The sequence below is a fragment of the Gopherus flavomarginatus genome, chromosome 24 (genome assembly GCF_025201925.1).
Source record: "Gopherus flavomarginatus isolate rGopFla2 chromosome 24, rGopFla2.mat.asm, whole genome shotgun sequence".
NCBI classification, from domain to species: domain Eukaryota; kingdom Metazoa; phylum Chordata; order Testudines; family Testudinidae; genus Gopherus; species Gopherus flavomarginatus.
In genome coordinates, this window is record NC_066640.1 from 11387895 (window position 1) to 11409007 (window position 21113).

The 21113-nt window shown below is 47.2% G+C and overlaps 1 protein-coding gene and 1 long non-coding RNA gene across 4 annotated transcripts in view; one reads left to right on the forward strand and one right to left on the reverse strand.

Annotated features, from left to right (window-relative positions):
* Positions 1-1274: 1274 nt before the first annotated feature.
* Positions 1275-15097, reverse strand: LOC127040156 (uncharacterized). The gene is made up of 4 exons (XR_007771378.1): positions 15018-15097; positions 12044-12225; positions 5019-5083; positions 1275-1368 (listed from the first exon to the last, which is right to left on the reverse strand). It is a non-coding gene; the product is annotated as an uncharacterized LOC127040156 (long non-coding RNA).
* The window catches only part of ARID3A (AT-rich interaction domain 3A), a 93650-nt gene continuing 81396 nt past the window's right edge, over positions 8860-21113 (forward strand). The window contains exon 1 of one of the 3 annotated variants that reach the window (XM_050933902.1): positions 8860-8918. The gene's annotated coding sequence lies outside the window, so the exon portion shown is untranslated. The other 2 variants (XM_050933900.1, XM_050933901.1) reach the window with 2 other exon arrangements.

The window sequence follows — 21113 nt, forward strand, 5'->3', positions numbered from 1 at the left end:
AAAGCAGCAAAGAATCCTGTGGCACCTTATAGACTTACAGACGTTTTGGAGCATGAGCTTTCGTGGGTGAATACCCACTTCCTCAGATGCATGTAAGGGGGAAGGGAGGTTGTAACCTAGGGGGAGGTACAGGGGAAAAGAAACCTTATCTTTGATCCCCTGATGCTGAAATGTTCAGACCCAGTGCATTTGCAAGTACATCCTGCTGGGTGAAGTAGCTGATCATCCTAGAGAGGGGATTGTGGGGTCTCCTCGATAGCCAGCGACTAGTGTTGGTTTTTATGGGCACCTACCTGGACAGTACCGAACAGACAAAGTCTTGCTAGCAATAGTGAATCCGGTAAATTCTACCCTGCACCCGGACGCCTTGACAATGGAACAAGTGAGTCCAGCGGTGACAGCATCTGGGGACGGAGGGGGCGGGAGTCTCCCTTTCTGAATATCTAACCTGCAAGGCAAAGCCACTTTGAAACTTCACCTGCTCTGTCTTCGTTCCCCTCACACCCAATGTGTCAATCGGTTTTGGTGTGTGGTGTTCTCAGGCTGGAGGGAGGGTCTCTGAGTGTCCCAGGCAGAAGGGGAATAAGAGGTGGGGGAGGGAAATGAACGGATGAATGAACTGAAATGTCCATACCTGCTCTGGCTTTTGTGTGAAGACAAATGAGGCAAACGTTACGTTGGCTTTCCAGCTAGGACCAGCGAGGGCTGGGATGAGAGAGCCACTCAGAGCAAAGAAGGACTGGGGGCAAGGGAGTTTCTGATTCATCCCACAGCTTTGGCACGGCGTGGCATTGAAGGGTTTGTATCCAGCCAGTGACTCCCAATAGTCCCTACTAGAGTGGGCATAGAATCCAGTCGTAGTCTTGATGCCTAGTCCTCTGCTCCAACCACTAGACTCTACTCTCCCCCCCAGAACAGAACCCAGGAATCCTGACTCCCCATCCCCTGCTCCAGCCATTAAAAAGCTCCTCCCCTGCAGCTTAAAAATCTATAACATTACTGTTTAGAGAGGGGGGAAAACCTTTGCTTTGGCAAGACCACAAACCATCATCTCCCTTTACTTCAACCTGCTCTTCCAATGTGTGATTTTTGCAAGAAAAATAACAAGATAATTAGAAACGTATTTCTTGGAAGATGTTTGGCCTCCTTGCCGAGTCTCATGCTGTGCCTCCACCTAGCAAAGACATCTGAGCTCCCTGCTGCCTGGTGTTTCAGGACTGACCCTGCCATTCAGCATCCCAGTTCTGTGAGATACATGCACAACTCACCTGCCTCCAACAGGCCTCTGTGGTCATTGCTTCTCACACCACTAGATGGCGAAATGGCCCCACCAGAACGAAAGCCAGGCACATGGAAGACAAGCTATTGCTGAAATAATAATACATTAATTTGCAATCACAGGCCCCATTAAGGTCAGGGGGAGCTTTGCCACTGATCCCAATGAGTTTAGGGTCTATTCCATCTAGTACTTTTGAGCCGTCGTGTGATAAAACCGTCAGAAGCATTATTATTCTCTGTTTTAAAGAGGGGGAAACTGAGGCACGGAGAGGCGGAAGTAAGTTTCTCCAGGTATCATGGTGAGTCAGTCTGAACCCAGGACTCCTAAGGACCCTTTTCTCAGAGGATGGAAGGTGCCTGCAGCTGCTCCTGTGCACCGGGGGTGTGGGCAGTCTCAGGCTGCGGACCAGAGCAGGCCGCAGTGGAAGGTCAGATCTGGGTTAGTTAGAGGCCCCTAGGCGTAGGGAACTATGAGGCTGAAGCAGGATTAAATATACCCAGACCAGCCCTGTCAGGTCCGTCCCCACGTGAATGCAGCTTGCTTTTACCTTTGAAAGGCTCCTTCATAGATACAGGAAAGCCTTGGAAAGGTGGGTTTTCCCAAGCGCTCTGCACCCAGAATTGGGAGCCACTGAGCGCTCTGGAACATCTGATCCAAACAAACGTTTTTACTATGTTGCTGGCCTGTGCAGGCTATTGGAACGCAGCAGCCACCCCTGCTCCCAAGTGAATCCTGTTCTTGTATCCAGGATCCTTTGGGGGCCATGCCCGCACTGTGAGATTCATAACACGCTTCCCACCTTAGCCAGTGGGATTTGAAGAACCCGAGAGCAGCTTCTTCTATGATTTGCCCAAGCTCCGACCTCATGCTGGGGAGGAGAGGTTGGTTTTGACGTGAAATCACTTTTGCCCTGTCAACCCCCTTCTGCAAGGCATATGCTTTGGGCACAACCCATATTATCATGAATATGGGAGCTGACAACCAAAGCAACCCTGGTTCCTCCTGCTTCTTTATTTGCCCAGAAGTCCTTTCCAGTAGCCACTCCCCTCATTAGCCTTGCTTGTAATTCTACCCTCCCAGAGAGGCCCTAAGGGCTACTATTCCGCCCAACAGGCAGGATATAGTTACAGCCACTCTGGTTTGTTTACTACAAGCCTTGATGTGCGTTAGGGAGCGTCCCCAAAGTGAGACTTTTTCTTCCTTCGAATGCAGGTGATTTTCCTTACACTGGCTCCTGAGGGCCTTTAACCTGCCTGCCCATCTGGGGCTGGTGCAGTTCAGTTCCCCTCGACAGGCCAGCAGCCAAGAGAGGCTCATTTAGAGAGCAGTGGCCATTTGGCCTCTAGGTGCCTAACTCAACAGGATCCAGAAATGGAGATTGCCTTGACAGCAGCACCCAGGTTGGAGCAATGGACCCCCATTTAGCTTCTGCACCATTCTGGTCCCCTTGGTGTTTGCACTCACTTTGCCGCCTGAGACGCAGTCCGATGGAGAATAAGACCCAGGACGTCTCACTGCCTGGTGTGCTTCGCACAGGGAAAGACCTCAAGTTCCAAACCTGAAGGCACCAGGTTAAGGCGGGGGTAGGGAGCAACACAAACAGATGGATTGACTTCAACGCGCCTGCTCCCATGAGGAAAGCAAGCAGGGCTCCGCCCCCCTTCTGAATCCAGCGGTTCTGTCCAGCCAGCAGAGATAAGGGTTGTGTAGTTGAGGTGATAAATTAGAGGAGGTACTTCCAAATACAACAGTTACTATGGAAAAACCCCAATGTCAAGTAAATTTCATCCCTAGATCCCACAGCACTTTACCAAGGTAAGTATCATGAGCTCCAATTGGGGAAACCGAGACGCAGGGAAGGGAAGCCTATGCTGACGGCCGAGCTGAGAGTAGAAGCCACGTCTCCTGACTGCCATACCAATATCCTATTCATCAGACTACAATGGGGGTATTAATATTGTATTAAGAAACCCTCCTGACACCAATAAGTAATTTCCAGACATGTTCCCATCCAAATCATTCTCTAGGCAGGGACCGCTTCCTACTTTCTCTCTATCACAATGGGGGACCTGATCTCAGCTGAGGCCTCTACAGTAGAACAGTTTGTTCTGTATCTGTACAGCGCCTGACACAACGGGGACACGGTGCACGACCGGGGCTGCAGGGCGCTCCAGCAGTACAAATAATAAAGGACAATAATGTAATATTGAAACAGGTTATTTTAAAATGCTGATCCGGCCCTTTCTCAATAACAGCCTACCAAATCCAGGTCCCGCTGGCTTTCTCAGCTAGACAAGCCGAGTGATGACCCAGCCAGAGAGATCCTGATTTTTAAACGCATTGCTCTGTTCTGTCCCCCTGCTCAGCATGCCTTTGTTTGGTTTTATGTTCTTTTATTTTTTTCCTCCATGCGAGTTCTGATCTAGCATCAGGAGGATGCTGCATTTGGGGAGAGGCTCATCCCACCGCACAGAGATAAGATGTTTCCAGGGAGTCACATTCCATATTGGAAAGGTTTGCTCTGTCCAACATGAGATGCACTCACGTTAGGAACAAAGGCATGGGGGTGGGGTGGGGGTTAAACCACATGGGAGCTAATACATGGAAACTACAGTACCACGGTAAAATCCCAGTGAGGACAAGGCAGTTGAAGCATTGATATGTATTAGCAGTTAAACACTAGCCCGGTGTTTATATTGAGCTGCTAACGTGTTAAAACTGCTGTTGGCTTGTCCACACTGTTTCTTCACTGCAAAAATAGGTGGGATTTTACATCTAGCTAATTCTCTCTCTGTAAAATCCTAGTGGAGACGAGGCACAGGTAGTTTTTACCTCGATGTAGCTAGTCAAGGTCCATCTGTCTCACACCTGGGGTTGATTTGGACCGACTATATCGAGGTGAAAACTATGCAGCCATGTTTCTAATGCGATCAGTACTATCTCGCTAAAAAGGCACACCTGGTTTTGGAGTGTAGAGATAGAATAGGATTTGTGGTAGCAGACACATGGGGAAATACCGTTTTTTTCCTGGTGAAGAAAAAGCCAGTAACTGCACCAGGGATCTGCCCCTGCTGGGCCCGATGGTGTCGTTTCTCAACCGCCCTGCTAATCCAGTTGCTGGGGGTAGAAGGTGAAACATTTGCCAATAGCCACTTGCATTCTGTGGCATTGTTCATCTGAGGAGCTCAGAGTGATTTGCAGAATAGTGCTTTGTTTACCTTCTCATGCAGGCCCTTGTATAGGGTGTTATCCCCAGAAATGCTGAGCCCCGGATGTGGAAGTTAGGCGCCTAAATACCTTGGAGGATCTAGGCCAGAGAGATCAGTTGACTTGCCCAATGTCATGTGACAAGGACAAGAAAATCAGATCGTGGTGGGTATACCAAGAATTAATTTGGTTCTAGAAGTCCTGATTCCCAACTCCTGTCCTGCGCACTCCCTCCAGCTTTAACTACTAGACCATACTCCCTCCCATATCTGAGAATTGAACCAAGGCGTCCTGACTCCTCCTCCTCATCTTTAGCCACTACACAACGTTCTCTGCATCGTTATTTCTTTGTATTACCATAGCGCCTAGGAGTCCTAGTCAAGGACCAAGACCCCGTTGCGCTAGGCACTGCCCCAAGGAGCTTACATCTAACTATAAGACATGAGACAACAGAGGGATACAGACAGGCAGGAAAGCACAAGGAAATGAGACAAAATTGTGATATTTTTCTGCCTTACAAAGTTAACCTTACTTGAAAATCAGGATTTTGTTTTATTTTGTGTCATCCATCCTTGCGTTGCTCACCACAGCTGTAACCTGAAGGAAAGAGTGTGTGATGTAGTGATCCAAAATCACACCTCATGCATGCTATGATAAGGGTAATCATCAAATGTCATGCTTCAGGACATAAGCAGTTTGCCTACAGGGGTCAGGAAGGAATTTGCCCCATCCACGTCCAGCATTGCGCAATTGTCCAGGTCACGGCACGTATATCCCTCTCTACAACATTAGATATTGGCCACTGGCAAAGAGAATTCCAGACTTGGTGGACCAATGTTTTCTGACCAACTTCAGCTTTCAGCCCTTGGATCTAGACAAAGGCATAACAAGATCCTTCCCCCATCTTCTGATGCAGCTGGTAACCGAGAGCAGCTTAGAGCAGTTAGCTGCATCTCAGCTCACATTGAGGATTCAGGTGACGGTTCATAGGATCATCGGGTGTGAGTAACCCACTGCATCACAGGAAATGTTCCATCTTCTCACCATGCCCTCTTGAAGATCCTAAAAGGACTACAGGGTGAACTCTGAAAGCTCGTAATAAAGTTCTGAACTAGGAAATTTCAGTGCAAATGCCGAGGGTGCTTTGTCCTCTCCCAGTTTCAGTGCATATGGAGGGCAGGTTATCCTAAACAGCAGCTGTGCAGATGATTAGCTGCACCTGGATCTTCATCCACAGGATCTCCCAGCACCCAGCCCATCATTTCTCCGCTCTAGCCTCCTGCTGCAACTTGAATCCCCTACAATGGGGACCAGAAGGTCTTTCAGTCTCTCTGTTGGGCCCCCACTGCCTCTGGTTTTGTGCATCGTGTGTCCTGCATCATCAGCGATGCAGCAAGGCCTGGCATGAAAGCTTGCAGGGGAGGCAGTGCAGTCAGAACATGGGACTGGGAGCCAGGAACTGCTGCATTCGATTCCTAGCTCTGCTTCTCCTTCCGTCTGCAGCTTTGCAAGTCACTTAGGCCCAACTTTACAAAAGGGGTCCCTAGGTTGGGGTCCCCAACTTGACCCACCCTGGGACTGATTTTGAGGGGTGTTTTGGGTGCCCTGCACCTCTTGAAATCAGGCCTAGCATGTCTTAGGTTGGGTGCCTATAATTAGTATCCAATTTTGGAACTTTTGGCCATACCCGCTGTGTGTCTCAATTTGTTCACCTGTAAAATGGGTGTGTGATAATACTTGACTGTACTGCAATGTATCTGTGAGGACTGATTGGGGTTTTAGGGAGCTTTGGGGATATTAAGTGCTAATTATTAAGACATGCTGGATTCTTTTCTAGATTAGGTAATGTACTTTTCCTTACCAGTGCACTGGTCAGTTTGTTTTTATTGTCAACAATGAAACAAAATGTAAGGTTAAATAATTGTTCTTAATGCACCATTCTGATTGAGAAAGACCTAGCATTCTCATTGCAGCTGTAACTGAGACACGCACAGACTGTACTAACATTAACATTACAAGCCATAGCATAAATCAATAATCCCTAATTCTTCTATAGCACTCTTCCCCTGTAGATCTCAAAGCGCTTGACAGGTCAGATGGGGAAACTGAGGCACAGAGCAGGAACGTGACCTGCCCAGCAGGTAAGTGGCACAACCTAGACTGCATGCAGGTATCCTGAGTCCCAGTCCAATGCTCTGAAGAAGGCAGGAGTCCTGACTCTCATTCCCTAGCGCTACCCATAAGACCATGCTGACTCATTTGTATATGCCCTGTGACAATGGAGGGCGCTTAACTTTACACACACAATAAATGTCAAGTGAAGCATACTATCAGGGGGTAGCCGTGTTAGTCTGTATCCACAAAAACAACAAGGAGTCTGGTGGCACCTTAAAGACTAACAGATTTATTTGGGCCTAAGCTTTCGTGGGTAAAAAACCTCACTTCTTCAGATGTGTGTGTTTGCCAGTCAAGGTAGCTGTACACTATAACTTTGAATTTCTTGACTTTTTGTGTAATTAAAATTGCAACCACCAGGTTGTGTTAACAGAGACTTGTGTCCCTAACAAATGCATCTATTTGAACCTTTCTGGGTTGACCGTCATAGCCTTTTTGACCTAATATTAAACCGCTGTGTTGCAATTTTATAGCAGGAAATAACGTGTGTTTATCAAAATAAACTTCAAGTCCCCTGGTATTCTTTGCTGCTCTCCTCCCTTGGTGTTCACATCTCAACTGCTAGAAAAGGGCCTCATCCTCCTGATTGAACTAACCTCGTTATCTCTAAACTGATTCTTGCCTGCATATTTATACCTCCCTCTGGAAATTTCCACCACATGCGTCTGACAAAGTGGGTATTCAACCCCGAAAGCTCATGCTCCAATACATCTGTTCATCTATAAGGTGCCACAGGACTCTTTGGCGCTTTTGACAGATCCAGACTAACACGGCTACCCCTCTGATACTTCGTATCGACTTGATTGTTTGAAATAAACTAATTTCCTGCAAGAAATTAAATAGTTGCAAGGATAATATCCTCAGGGGAATCCAAACAATAATACAGAGCCTGAGGACACCGTGATCTTCTAGCGATTGAGGTTGCAGCTGGGAAATAAGTAGGATTAACTATTTATTTACTGCCAGCAATGTGCATGGAGCTGTACAAAATGCAACAGTGCTGCTGTGAAAGTTTCTCTTGAATGAATATGCTTAAACCAGTGATGTCAACTCTCAGGAACCCCGAGAGCTGGCTGGTTAATACGTGTTGGGGTCAAGGTATCTGACCAGCGAACACGTGTTAAAATTACAGCTGCCTTGTCCACAATAGGATTTTACCATGTATCAGCCTATTTGTTAAAAACACACTTCTCTTCCTAGCGAACACAAGGCAGAAATGTTGAGTGAGCCAGTTCTTGAGGGGGCCCCACAGCAGAATCTTTGTGCCTGATTCTCACTCGTGCTGAGCCCCTATCATTCACACTGAATTCAACTAGAGTAGTGAGTTCTCAGCACTTCTGAAAACTAGGGGTACCAGAGTAACATAGTCTGTTATGTCTGAAGTTAGACACCCCAAATCAGTGGGCACACCTGTGAACTTTTGACTGTAAGCTTTCCATGCCTCAGTTTCCCTCCCTGTGAAATAAAGACAGCCAGACCGATCTTTGTAAAGTGCTTTGAGATCCACAAAGGAAAAGTGCCGTGCATTGTTATTTTCTTACAAAAATGACATATTTTTATGCCCTCCCCTCTGCTCCCTGAGTGTTTTCTAGTCACAACTGTTGATTTGACTTGCCAGAGTAGTCTCTACTCCTGTTAGCCCTGTAGAAACAATTCAGCTGTGTGGGAACATTTGCAGACGCAAAGACCAAATCAAAGAGAGGCTGGAGCTCAAACAGAAATTACAAGCTTGATGCAGGAATTGTACAGGAGAGCAAGAGAAACGTGATGATGATTTGGTCTGACCTCCTGTCAATGTTAAGATTTATTCAGTTTTTCCTTTACTGAAACATCCTTCTGAATATCTTCAAGGATGCTGAAAACGTGACAAAAAGTAAAAAGTAAAATAAAATCCAGGACATGTTATTTAGAGAACGGTCAGTCCAGAGCTAGATTAAAAAAAAAAAAAGAGTTAGGGGCTGATTTAAGCACAGGTGGGTAATTTGAGTAGTCCCCACTGCAGTGCATAGAACTACTCCTGCCAGTAAAGTTATTACACACGTGCTTTGAGTATTTGCAAAAACAAAAAATCAAATGGACCGTGTCCCTTTAAATTCTACCTTCCGGGCTCTTTTGAGACGCTTCCTAAAGTGCAACACCATCAACCTAAAGGCAGTTACGCCTCAGACTTTTTTTTTTTAAATTTAAAGGAGCCACGTCTATATAGGTTTGTGCCTGTGGACAGCAAATCCAACCCCATCGGCCAGAATAAAAACAGGTATTTATTTTCTAAACAAAGGCAGAGTCAGGAGTCTAGGGGATGATTTCTGATGCTTTGGGGTATAATCTTGATGGGAAACTTCAAAATTATAATAAGACAACTCAAAAGAAGACTCTCAGCGGCAGATCTCAAAGCACTTTGTATCTTCCCCCCATTTTCCAGATGGGGGAACTGAGGCACAGACCTGCACTGAAGTCAGTGGAGCTCTGCATGGGTTTCAACGCTTTAAAATCCTAATTCTGCAAACGTTTAGGCAAATAATTGGTATTTGTGGACACAGCTCCCCTCTGCATCAGCTTTAAAGGGGCTTGAGTGTGTGGTTATACGATCAAGCCTTTAATTTGAAATTTTGCAAGTATGTCGTTAAAAAAGAAAATCTACAGTTTGCACCAAAATTACACCAGCCACTTGCAACAAGGATCGTGCCTGCAAAGGTAATAAATAAACCCAGGTAATGGGATGGCCATGAAGATCAAAAGAGGCTTCTGGGATTTTTAATCTCCAATAATCTGCGCCTCTTCGGGAGCAGCTGGGGAAATGGGAGATGGTCCCTAGCTGGGCAGCCCACTCCTATGGCAGGTCTCTGATTCAGAGGTTAGGAATTTGCATCTGATTGCTATTTGTCACCCAATGATTTGTCTACAGCCAGCCATGAGCACGCCTTAGGCAGCAGGGGGAGGGGAAGGGGGCTTGCATTGCCTGCAATGAGAAATTTACCAATCAGGCCAGATAGGGGTGCATTAAAACAAACACAATTAAAAGAGAGATACCGAAAAAAGAAAAAGAAACCCGGAGTGGCCAAGTCACTGTGCAGCGAGGCGGACCAGCTGCCGGGGGACTCGCGGGCTGCGATGAAGCTCCCCAGAAGGGAGGCTGCCCTGGGTAAGCAAAGCTCCTTCCTTCTCCCCTTTAAAGTGGGGTCAAAGCCCTGGGCCGTCCCGCTGGCTGAAATCTCAATCGCTGGGAAGAGGCCAAGGTTTGCGATGGCCTTTATTTTTGCATTATAAAAAGGGAGGGTGCAGTGGGGTCCCCGCTAAACAAAGTTGCAGGATGAATGGGGGCGCCGGGGGGGGCTTTCCTGCAACTGAGAGTGGTTGCAACTTTTATCGACTTCCCCCATATCAAGCCTTCATGAGCACCCGACAACCCCCCCACCCCTTTTTTGCCCCCTTTAAATTATGTATAACTTCCAAAGAAATCTAGCCGGTTTGGGGGGAGGGTTGGAATTCAAAGATCAATTGTTTTAGTGTCTGGGAGGAAATCCTCTTGGCAAATAGCAGATCGGCCCCCCTTTTTGCGGGGGGGGTGGGGTGGAAGGGGCTTCTCCCCCCACCCTGGAAGCTCGTTTAACGCCGTTGGAAGCAGTGGAGCCTTTCCCCGGGGGAGAGGGGCTCTGCGCCCGGGCAGGGTTCCGTGCAAACTCTCCGCCTGTTTTATCTGTAAAGTGCTTGTCTCTGCCTTTGCAAAAGGCTCCATTTTTTTTTTCTCGCAGCAGCAAGAGTTGGACACTGACCTTTTCCGTGCATGGCAAAGCACTTCAAACACCCTCCCCCCCTCGGCTTCCCCAGCAGCTGGAAAGGCCCTGGATAGTTCCAGGCACACACAGGCTATTCCCCATTCAAATCCGGAGTTTGGCTTGGGCTGATTTATTTTTTTTTCCTATCCTCCCTGTCCCTGCGTATGAGAGGAACCCTCCTTATTTAGCAGCTTAAAGAAAGAACCCGGTAAAACGGACCACGTCGATTGTGTGATTATTTTCCCACCCAGGTTGCTTACATGGCTGGGGATCAGGGTCTATTGATTCTACAGGGCTGACTTGCAAATACAGATCTACATTTGGGTGGGAGAAAAGGGCCCGGGGGGGTGGGGGTGGATACGAATGCTGCTGCTAGAAATTCTCTAAGGAAGCCCTTAGATTTTTTTTCTTTTTGGTTTACAAAACTCTGTGGATTTTTAGATCAGCCTTTTGTTTGTCTTGTTTCTTGCTATGTCTGAACTTAACCTTTGTTACTCCTGGCTTTTAAAATGTAAGCCCCTTCTCTGATTGCTGGATATATGTGTGTCTGTGTCTCTATTCTGCTTCCACACCATTTCCAGTTGTGTAAATTGGTGCATGGGTTTTTCAAGCGGGGTGACTGAAGTCTGATTTCCACCTACCTTCCACAATATAAAAGCTTGGGACAACTTGACTTGTATGAAAATGGGGGTGGTAAGGGAGTGTATTTAACCCTGTCATGTAACAACTGTTTTCCCCATCCCCTCAATCTCTATTTAGGCCAGGTGTCTGTCAAAAAAGAAAAAATCCTGAGCTTGCTAGAATCTAAATGACTTATTACTGTAAGTTAGTTACTAGAGTAGCACCTAGAAACCTATTGTGCTAGGAGTGTGTGAGTGTGTGTGTGTAATGAGGACCCATCCCTGCCCTGAAGAGCTTTAATTTAAATGGACAAGTCAGTATTGGAGGGGAAGCTGAGACTTGTCTGAGGTCAGGCAGCAGGTCTGTGGCAGATCTAGGAATAGGACCCAGGTTTCTGCAGTCTCTGGCGTCTGCAGTGTTAGCCTGCCTTGCCTGTCACTTTGCCTCACGAAGATCCATCTTATTAAAACATGGGGGTCAATATCGCAATTCAAAAAGAAAAGGGAGAATTTAGTGTTCACGAAACTGAAGAACAAGCCGCGCTGTCTGGAGCTGAGCATGGGATAAGCAAGGCTCACTTTCAACACACGTTCCGCCCCGCAACTGCAAAATCCTTTGCTCCCCAGCTTTGTGGTTGCCCCCCACCGCATCTCAGTGCTGTGCTGGGTCTCAACTTGTCCTCTGCAAACTCAAAACCTTTCCTGGAGGTTGCTCCTTGAGAGGCAGAGGCCTGACGCAGGGAAGCGATTATGTGTCAGGATGGCAGAGTTGTTACTGTGCTGCTTTGTGGCTAATATTAGTCCGTCCTGTTAATGAGACCACAGACTTCTAATCAGGGCAGCTGGTGGGAATATTAAATGGAATTTATCGACAGGCACATTCTGTATGATTTGTTTGCTTGCTTTGGCAGTGCCTGTCGCAACAGGGCCCTGATTCCCTATGAAGGCCCTTGGTTTTGTTACTGTAATATAAATAACTTACTGACCTGGAGGCTCCATCAATTCAAATGACCACGGTGTTTTTTCTTCTTTTCCTGTCTTCGACTGTAGCTTAGAGTTACTGTGTGCAGTTAGAACAGCTGCTTTGAGCTGCTCCAGAGGTGGCCACCCTACACTGATGGACGTAATGATACCTTCTGTATTTTAGCTTGTAAAGTGGCTTGGGGCCCTGGGGGACAAAAGGTGCTACTTAAAAAGTTGCTGTGATCTAGTGGAAATAGTTTATATTTAAGGTTGTACCAGCATCTTCTTTTCATATTCCTAATTTCTGTGGTTTGGCTGTTCTTACAGCCTGTAGCAATTTTTCTTTCACCGAAAGCTGAGCAGGTGCATTTTCCCCTGAACTCAAATGATTTTAATTACAAGCTAATGTTGTTAGCAGCTTGTTTAAAATATGTTCTGGCAGATATTTATTTCTCCTTGTATCTTCAACAACAACAACAAAACTTTAGCATTCAAAAGGATACTTTCCAACATTTTGTAATTGTGTGTGTATCTAATGAATGAATAAATAAATAACATGCACCCTCAGAACTTGGAATGAAAGGGAATGCAGTTTACTGGCTAGGGCAGGGTTCTAAGAGTCACTGCTAGTCATTTGCTGTGTGATCCTAGGGAATTTACTTCTCTCTGGGCCTCAGTTTTTGTATTTGTGAAATGGGGATAATATCCATTCAAGACAGTGGGGTTACAGTTTAAGTAGGCCCTGTGGCCTGGGGCCATCTTTCATTCTGCATTTCCATTCGTTCCATGGTTTCTGGTCCATGACTGTGCCTTGAGGCACCACGGCAATACAAATGGCTTTAATTGTTCTAATTGTATTTTTTTGGAGATCCCTGGGGTACTACACTGCCTCCTGTAGCTGATGTGGAGGTGGCCGATTTCTGACACCATCGGGATGGTAGTATTCTGCACGGGTGCCAATGATGACAATAGACACAGGGCAAACACCACGCTCCCTTGTTTGTTGTGAGGGTGTTCGTGAGGCTTGCTCTTTTTCTTAGCGCTTCAGCTCCAAGATTATGTGCGAATCTCAGATTTCTTTTTTTAATTATGTTTCTAGCCCTCATGGTTGCACCAACAAGATTAAATACATGAACTCTAAAGGCTTTTAAAAAAAAAAAAATCAGAAGGCTCCAATGCTTATGTAAGGGTAAATCCCATGATTTGTTGCAGGGCCTGACTCTCAAGTTTTTGGACACGTCAGGTGGGTGACATCGGTACAGGCAAGACCAAAAGCCACTTTCTAACACTTATCAATGCGGGTTATCGATGGAGTTCTCTGTTCTCTCCTGCAGCTTGCTCAACCATGCCATAGCAACAAACAAATTCTGGGAGGGAGGAAATGGCTTCTCTTGCTTTAATGTGTGGGAAGACCGAAAGGGGAGGGGAGCGGACACAGTGGGCAAAAACATACTTTTAAAAACAAAAATGCAAAGCAACCTGTCTGTGCTAAAGGAGGATCTGCAGCATCTCTTTAAAACCAGACAGCCGGCCCATTTTCCCATGGCCCAATGCAGGGTGTCTGCTCCACAAGAGGGAGATCAGGGCAGATTTCCCCCCTACACCCCTGTTCTGGCTTTTCTGATTTTTTTTTTTTTGTTTTTTGTTTTTGTGTTTTCCCCTCACCTGACTTAATTTTTAAACCACGCAGTGTACTTGCAAGAACACCCCCACCTCCAGAGTTGTTGATCTTCGGCTTGTTCCTTAAATGGATTCGAGGTAAACTGAAACCAGTTGTCCACTCCAGGTCGTTACGCTGCCGTATCTGTGCATGTGCTATGTGGCTAGGCAGCGTGACACAACAGAGCTGTCCATCAACTTGCAAAACCCTAACTGCCTGCTATGGCTTATTTTTAGCTGAATTCAACTGACACCTTTTCTTTTTTTTTTTTTTTTTTTTTTTCTTTTTGAGCACCTGCTCTCGTGGGAAGTCAGTGGGGTTAGCAGTTGAAGTGCCCACATGCTTGCTTCTAGCACATTGGACTTCTGAGACTATTCTTAAAATGAGTCCAGCAATGCCCATGATCCAGGCCCCGGTGTGTCAAGTGCTGTACAGACACGTCATAAGATATGTTCCTTTAGACTGTAAGCGCTTCAGAGACTGACAGCTAAGGGGTGAGAGGGGAAGTGGCTTACCCAAAGTCACACAGTAGGTCAGCGGGTAATCTCTTGAATCCCTATCCACTAGACAACACTACCTTGATTAGGGTGTGGTTTTAATTGGCTTCCACAGATATCACCAGGCCCTTGCCTCTGACTCTCCTTTAATTCAAGGCCACTTCTCCTTTACCTTCTGATGTGGCTTTCGAGATCCATTAAATGGATCTGTTCTGGCTGGGAGTTCAGGAGGGAACCCCTTACTTTAAAATAATTATTTTGACGCTACATCCTTCTCCATTAAGAAAATGATCCATGGAGGTCAAACAGCAGGCAGCCCAGGGCAACACCCCCTTCACCTGCTGCCCCTCAGCCACGGATGAAAACTGTGTGTGTGTGACTTTACCCATTGCATAGGTGGGGACCTCTTTGGAAAGCAGTTTTTCACTGGGTACATTTGTTCAATCCACAAGATCAAATTTTCACACTGGCTTCCCAAGCCCCCTTGCCCGCTTTCATAAGCATGGTTAGACATTCATTTTGCACAGGGTACAATTTCATGGGAATATAATAGAAACCTGTACAAGAGATCACTTGATGTAGGCACCCCAAAATACTTCCCCACCCCCAGAGAATACAGTACACCTCTCCTTTAGCTTTATTAGAAGGCAATAGATTTCCCCCCCACCCTTAGTCCCTCACTGAGCAACTTCTTACTATAAGATCCTTTGTATTGCCAGAAGGTGTTGAGTTAATTTAAGCCAATTGTACAAAAGTGACTTCTAATTGCTCTGGTTTTTGATCAAAGTTGGCAAGTCATAGCAAAACAAGAGAGCTAACCACCAGAGAAGTGTGACTTACTAGCTCCTGGTTACTGTAATGAGTCGTGTTCCAGTTGTGATCTCTCTATGAATGGAGCTCACCACCCTTTTCTTGTAAACGAGGAGGGCGGAGGAATGAGCAGAGACTTCTCAGCCCTGTTTGTGCCTTTCCCGCCGTTGCAATCACACCGCCCTCCCTCCCCCATTGGTAACTGCTGTTGTTGCTTATGTTGCAGTGGTGCCTAGAGGCCTGGGCTGAGATCGGGGCCCCATTGGGCCAGGCGCTGCGCAGACAGATAAGACAGTCCCCACTCTAAGCGCTTATGATAACACGCAGAAGCAGTAACAGACAAAGTGACTTGCCCAAGGTGACCCAGCGGGTCAGTGTCACAGATGGGAATAAGAATTCTGCTTTCCTCATTCCTGTTTCCATTGCCCTGTCCTCCAGACCATGGTGGGAGCCCTAGTATGGGCCAGTGCTGCTGGTGTTCGAACCATTCTATCTCGTACACCTGCTGCGGTCAGGGTTCGAGAATGTCCCTTACTGCACAGGATGGCTATGAAATCTAACGGGTTTCCAGTGGTGGCATGAGGCATAAGCAGACCAAGCAATTTTTGAGGGTCCTGATTTAGTGTTCCTCCCAAAATACCATGCGTCTTATTTAATGTGGACTTTTTAACAAGTGTGTGGTGGTGGTGGTGGTGGTGGGGGAAATATAAATATATATCTGGTTTGTGGAAATAATACAATTAGTGTTTTTAAGGGGTGGGAAAGAGGGCTGAAAATATTCCTGGTTAGGGCCCCCAGTGAACTAGCACCACTTCTGCTTGTTTCTCTGCCATAACCTCACAGCTGTTGTGGGACCCGGTTATATGAAGCAGTCCCCACCTCGTGCCTCTGAAATGCTTTCTCCTCTTGCAGCCTAGAAGGGAGAAAGCAACATCCAGGTTGTGTTCCATTGGTGCTGCAGCGTGGGCTAGTGAATAGCAGGGCAATGTGGGGACAAGGTTAAGACTGTTCAGGCCTACGTGCAGTCCGAGACAGAACCATATTTGCAGCCGTCAGCGGATAAGTGCTGGGTGAGCTGGTCACTCCTTGCTGGACTTGTACTTTTGAGCTCTGCCCAGAACTGGGTTTTGAAACCGGGGATCTCGCCTGGCTTTCTGATTTGGTGTGCGTGGGAATCTTCCTATTCTGAGAACTGTGCTTGTCAGACCATACAGGAGCAACCCCTTCCCCACCTCCGCTGTATAATTAAGAACACAGGAGCTAACATATGGGGCTGGACCAATGGTCCAGCTTGTCCAATATTCTGACAGCACTGGTGCTTCATAGGAAGGTGCAAGAAATCTGGGTACATAGACGCTATTAAGGTCCTAGCCACAGTCCAGCTGGGACCTAGCTTTATGGCAGGCAGAAAAGCCTGGCTTATATAGGTAAGAGAATCCTTGTGTTTAGTGGCAGCATGGGCTAGTGAATAGAGCACTGTCCTGAGACTCAGGAGACCTGGGTTCCATTCCCAGCCCTGTTGTCACCTTGGACAAGTCACTTTACCTGTCAGTGACTCTTTTTTCCCTCCCACCTTGTCTGTCTGTTTACACTGTAAGTTGCTTAAGGCAGGCGCTGTCTCTTACTATGTGTCTATACCGCACCGAACACAGTGGGGCCCTGAGCTGAGTCTAAGCCTCCAGGTGCTACTAGGATACCAATAGTGTTTGAACCAGATTCCTGTCCGCCCTGTGAACAAGGACCATTTGGGATAACGAACTGTGGCATTCTCAATGCTTCTCCCTAGACTAGCATCTTGTTCGCTCTTGGGTGCCCTGGCTCTGGATCAGACTTTCTAGGAAGCATCTTAAAAGCCAGTTGATCCTGCTGTTTGTTTTGCAGCAGGGAGGGGTTGTGGAGATTCTGGAGGTGGGGGCTGATCTTTCCCCAGATTAGCATAGATTTGTGCCTCCCTCTAGCCTCTGCTTAGAAGAGAAGCTGCAGACCAGACCTTTGCATCAGGGCTCGCTGGAGGGATGTCACTGGTCTCCAGGTGAGTCCTTTGGCTGTACATACAAGACAGTAAGAGTGTCCACTCCAGCTTTGTGCCACAACACGGCCTGCCCGTGCTGCAGGGTTCTCCAGCATCTGCCCTAGCCAGGCGACCGCATGGGGCGCCTTTTGGTGTGAGCCTTCTCCAGATGCCAAGGTCCTTGCTGAACGCTGGAGAAGGCAGTAGCTGCTTTCAGGAAAGGCTCTTTTTCCTTCACCCTGTGTCCGCTCCAGCTGCTACTCGTTACCGCTCAGTAAGGGACTGTTTAGAACAGCCTAAAGGCACCAGTTGTGGTGTGTGTGTCAGTCAGGGGGTGAGACCCTCCCTTTACAAAAGTGGAATCCACCATGTCCTAGTCTTTTATGTATTACGGTAGCATGTGAGAGCCCCAGCCACTGTGCTGGGGACTGTACAAACGTAAGAGGTGTGGACGCTGGAGGCTTAACTTCCAACTCTGGTAGGGTTCACTGGGGCGGCAATGCTGAAATGCACCATGCAGGCAAGACCTCGGAACATGTTGTATTTATTTGCGGTAACACCTAGGCGCCTCGGTCACAGACCAGGGCCGCATTGTGCTAGGCGCTGTACAGATGCAGAACAAAGACTGTATCTGCTCCGAAGAGCAAGTATAAGAAGAGACAACAGGTGGGTACACTCTGTATGAAACACCAACACGAGACGGACCTGATCTAAACACCAGTTTTTGTACTGGTGTAACTTTTTTTGGCTCGGGGTGTGATTTCTGGTTTAAAAAAAATTAGTGCAACCCTTAACGTGGACACAGTTGCAGTGGTAGAAGGACCCTTTGCTTCCCCACCAGTGCAGCAAGACTGGTATAAACCTCTCTATACCAGCCTAGCTACATCAGCTCTGTAATGATAGGGGTTTAGTTAAGGCCATGTAACTTCCTTGTGTAGAACAGGACAGTGCTGGATGCCACACAGATTCCTCACACCTCCCCTGGAGGGTTTACATCTTGGTGGAGGAGGAAAAGCCAGCCATTGTGTCCTTTCATAGCTAACTACTGGCCTTTTATAAACCTGCTTTTGTCTCCTCTCCCCTCTGCTGCCTACGACATCATTAAACAACTAATGTCTTCGACATGAGGCGGGGTCTCAGGATGCCTTCCCTGCTAAAATGCTTGTTCAGCTTTTTCTTGGCTCTAGTTTCTTCCCCAGCTGTAACCTCTTGGAGAACTGGTTTGAGATCAGTTGTTCTCCATGGAAGGTGGGACAAGAAGTAATAGGCTTAATTTGTAGCAAGGGAGATTTAGGTTCGATGTTAGGAAATCTTTCTGACTCTGATAGTTCAGCTCTGGAACAGGCTTCCAAGGGAGATTGTGAAATTTTATTTTTTTGAGAACAGGTTGGACAAACACCCGTCAGGTGTAGTCTAGGGTTTACTTGGTCCTGTCTCAGCGCAGGGGGCTGGACTTGATAACTTCTCCAGGACCCTTTCAGTCCAACATGTCTCTGAATTGTTTATAACCAATGGGCTGGGACCCTATCACTTGTGAGCTGCCAGAGTCCCAAAAAATCTGATTGCCTTGTCTTCAGCAACAAATAAACTCCTTACTCCTGGCCGTGATAGCTAAGAACAGAGCTTGGGCTTTATTAACCTATTTTGTCATTATTAATCTACATGGGCTAGCATAATCCTTCAGATACGACATTCAAGCCTTATGCTGGTAAATTCACACCTGCGCACAAATATTCTCAATCCCATTCATAACCCTCTTCTTGCCTCTCTCCACCTAATTCCATTTTATTTAACATGTCGAGACTCAAGAGGGTCTTAGACCTCCAGCCATTAACACCGAGACCAGTTCAGAGTTAAACGCGCAGGTTGTACTGCCTCAGCGGATAGGTAAATTGGTACATTGTCCAACACCAACAGCATGGATGCAGTTATATCTGGAGGAAGGTGCTTTAAGGTGCAGGGTGGGGAAGGTGCAAGGTGCTTATTTGCTACACAGATATATAGTCGCCTGTGTACGGACATAACTAGATCTCTGCCAGGGTATTCTACTGCTTTCTGTATGCCAGCTTCTGAACTGATTATAATTCAAGTGGTGCAAAAATGACATCAACAAGCCCCTAGTGTATAACCCACAGCCTGCATTTTGCAAACATAAACAGTCACTCTGGCTTAAACACACACACGTGAGATGATCTAGAAACGTTTCCCTCCTTCTCTTTGTAAATCATGTAAGTCCGACCCAGCTGCTATCGCTGTCCCTGCCTCTGGAAATCATGCGTCCTGCTCCACCTACTGATTTCCCTGTAATGCATTCTCTTCAGAAGGGACTAGATTTCTGCACCTGCTCCAACTGGTTCAGAATAAACTGACCCCAGTGTCTTTGAAGCGCTCAGAGCCGTTCATGAAATGGGTCACTGTCCTGCTTGGGTCTGAATTTGTCCGCAGATTCTCCCAGTAGAGCTCTGTGGTCTGATGCACGCATGTTGGCAGTGCTGCTTCTCTGTCTCCGGTGTGGATGGGCAGGGCTAGAAATGTGAAAGGGGCACCAGTTTAGCTTTTTAAATCTGTTTTTTTAAATTTGTTTTTTTTGTTAAACTGATGCAAACCAGTGTGTGGATGAGACCGGTTTTAAAACCGGTTCTATCAGTTCAGCGCTCTCTTGTGGCTGAGCTAAACCCGTCTTAAAGCAGTGTAGGCACACACACACATACACCCGGCGCTGGTTTCAAACCAGCTTAATCGTACTTTCAGTAAAACTGGACCAGGCCTAAGGCCCAATTACACTGTGACTTCTACCACCTTGAGGAACTCCTATTGCAGCCTGATGGTTCCCCCGGCACAGTTACAGTTTAAAGCGGAGTTAAATTGCTCCCAGTCCTCATTACTAGCAGGAAAACTCAATCCCCTGAACGATTGCAGGGAAACCAATGCAGAAGGGATGGAAGTGAGATTCCTTGTCTAAGAACTAGAACAACATTGGTGGAGATGTAAAATAAAAAATTAGGGCGTGTAGTTTTTTTGGTGCCACATTTTCTCCCCCCCCCTCCCCTTCCCAACTCCAGGAACGCTGTTTAAAATGCAGCTTGATCCCGTCAGGGCTTCAAGCCCCCCAGTGTATTTTTAACTGCATTGGAGCTACCGTGTTGCAGCCGGGTCGACCTCAAAATGGTGGCACTTAGGGTGTGGATTGGCCCTCTAAGCGGTGAAGCCCAAGGGACAAATTAGCTCGGCAGCTGCCTTCTTCTGTTGTACTGGATCTTAGATCTGGCAGTGCAGCCCACGGGGGGCTAATGACTTTACCAGACCAGAATCCAGCCTTGTTAGTCTCTTAGGAGCTTTGGTTATGCTTCTCTCAGTGCCAGCAACAATGGGAGTGCCATGTTAACAGGTCTCTGGTGTCCTCTAGACCTGTCCTGAACCGAGTTAGACGCAGGTGACTACTCTATTACTCCAATCTTTGCTTCCTGGCTGCCGGGGAGCTGAACCGCTGGGAGCGTGGCCTAGTGGCTAGGGCACTGGACTGGGAGTCAGGAAATGTGCCTTCTGTTCCCAGCTCTGCGCTACGTGACGTGTGGGCATGTCACTTCCCTATTCTGTGTGTCTTTTTTCCTTCCCACCCTTTGTCTCTTTCGCCTGGGCTCTTTGGGGCAGGGACTCTTTCGCTATGTGTCTGTGCAGCCCCCAGGTCAAGGGGGCCCTGATCATGGCTGGATATTACTGTAAAAGCCCAATGTTGGGAAATCTTACAGTCTAGTGTAGGCAGATTTTTTTTTTTTTAATAGTACTGGGAAAACCTGAGGGGTGGAGGGGAAGTGGGCTCTTGTTTTCACAGCTGATGAACTCAGCGAGGAACTTCTCTCTTTTAAGAAAAGGGCAGACAGACTTTTCAAGCGTTTATTTTCCTTAAGTGCGTAACTGTGTGGGCAAACAACATGTAGCCTTTTTGTGTGCCTGGCAATTTGTCAAAGTGGCGTCCTGGGCCACCCAAGGCTGGGAACCCCTGTGTCACAGCATACTGACTCCCCGTGAGTGGGAGTATTGGGCTCTGGGGCAGGGACTCTGCTTCAGGACCTGTTGACAGTGGCGCTCAAACCAAGTCTAAGGAACTGTGTGTA